The 1853-nt window shown below is 57.9% G+C and overlaps 1 protein-coding gene across 2 annotated transcripts in view; it reads left to right on the top strand.

Moving 5' to 3' along the window:
* Positions 1 to 1630: 1630 nt before the first annotated feature.
* NADK (NAD kinase) overlaps positions 1631 to 1853 on the top strand; it is a 24961-nt gene continuing 24738 nt past the window's right edge. Inside the window, exon 1 of one of the 2 annotated variants that reach the window (XM_011377310.2) lies at positions 1631 to 1648. The gene's annotated coding sequence lies outside the window, so the exon portion shown is untranslated. The other variant, XM_011377308.2, reaches the window with a different exon arrangement.

Below are 1853 nucleotides of genomic sequence, written 5' to 3'. Positions count from 1 at the left end.
GCGAGGTGCTGGAGCAGGCGTGGTGCTGGGCGCTTCACCGTCAAAGGCCGCTGCCCACTCCAGGCTCGCGGCACCGTGGGGTCCCCACACCTGCGGCTCCCTCTGCCTGGTGCCCTCCCGCCTCTAGACAGTACGTCCTTCACCGAGCGCCGAAAGTGCTGTTCTCAGCTGAACTGTGCGCCTGGCACTTAGCAGGTCTGCAGGAAGAGGGGCTGCCCTCCCAGCCCCGTCCCCTAAAACTGGCCCAAACAGGAGACTGCAAAGTGGACAGTTCTGGCCACTGGGGAGGGCTAGATCAGGCCAGGCAGGAGGAGCCAGACATGCTGGCTGTGGGACAAACCAGATGACCTCTAAACAGCCCGAAAAACCCCCACGGGGATCCTGGTCCCCTCTGGGTCACTTCTTTCGGGTGCTGGGCAGCCTCTGTTCGTCCCCTCACCCCTGCCTGGCACAGCTGAGGCCAACTTCCCCAGAGCTGGGAGCAGGACCCCAAAGAGAAGAAGCCCTTCCACCCCCTACTTGTGCCCTAGAGTCAGGCAGTCCCCAGACTGCACCCAAAATCCAGGGTATCCCTGCTCCCACTCCGTGAGTCCAGCTCTGGGCAGCACCCCATCAGGCCCACATGACCTAGGCTCCCTATTTTTCTCACCACTCACTCCACATTCCCCCATCCACCTCTCATAAGAGGGTGGGTCCAGGGTTTGGGGGTGTGAAGATTAAACAACATGGGAGCCACGTTTAAGAAAAAGAATATTGACAAATACCAAATTTTGTTAAAGATTTTTGCATGGCTGCAGAAAGGTAACAGCATGGGAATGAGGGAAGACTCCACCTTTAAGACCCCTGAGTCCCTCTGAGGCAGACCCCCCCACCCTACACCCATTCCCACCCCACCCCCACCTCTGTCCTTGCGGTGAGTCCTTCCCTCGCCCAACCACAGCCCAAGGACACCTCCTCTGGGAAGTTCCGGACACCCTCAGGGCCCCCTCCCTGCTCTGGCCTCGCAATTGCTGAGCGGCCCTTCCGGGGCAATTCTCAGGGCGGGGGCTGGGGCCTGCGGGGAGAAATTGCACCATCAGAGGGAGCCGAAGGAAGCTGCAGCCGGTTCCTCATCTCTGAAATGGGGAAGCACTCCTGGCCAAGTCTCAAAGTCCAGGGTGGCAGAGGATTTCGTGATCACAGACACGCACCTGCACAAGTTCCCTTTAGAGAAAAGCACACAGGAAGTGTGATTGCTACATGACCTTGGCTAGTGACACTACCTGCACTGGTGTCTTGGTGCCTTCTCCGCAGGCTGTCCCCTCTGTGAGGTTCTTGGGAGGACTTGGCGCAGTGCCTGGCCTAGCAAATGCTGAATCAAGCATTATTACTACTGTGATATCCAAAAAACAACACTCTAAGGCATTTCCTTCTGTGGGTGTGGCTTAGGCCAGTTTGAGGAAGCAGTTGGGTTTACAAAACAGCCAGATGGGGAAGTCAGAGCTTGAGAAATTCCCTCAAATTCCCCCCCATCCTCACCCCCCTTCTCACTCACCCTCGGTGACCCCATTGCCCAGTGGTTCCAGGACAGTGGTATGACGTGACCAGCAGTGTTCCAGGTCTGGACATAGGTCCAGGAGCCCCAGCAAGAGAAGACTGACAATAGCTGGTATGGGCGCTGGGCAGACCTAGGGGTGAGTGCTCCATGTCAGGGAGACCCCAGTGTAGAGAAGAATGGTGGCTGGCACTTGGGGAGCCAGGAAGGTTACAAAGCACCTCCTCAGTGCGTTGCCCGGGTTCATCTCCTATAGTGACCCCGGCACAGGGTTGGAACGGGACTCCTGAGTAACGGGCTAACGGGCAAACCAGCAAGC

The sequence above is a fragment of the Pteropus vampyrus genome, unplaced genomic scaffold, assembly GCF_000151845.1.
Source record: "Pteropus vampyrus isolate Shadow unplaced genomic scaffold, Pvam_2.0 Scaffold309, whole genome shotgun sequence".
Lineage (NCBI taxonomy): Eukaryota > Metazoa > Chordata > Mammalia > Chiroptera > Pteropodidae > Pteropus > Pteropus vampyrus.
Note: the sequence above shows the minus strand (reverse complement) of the source record. Positions and strands in the feature narration are given on the sequence as shown.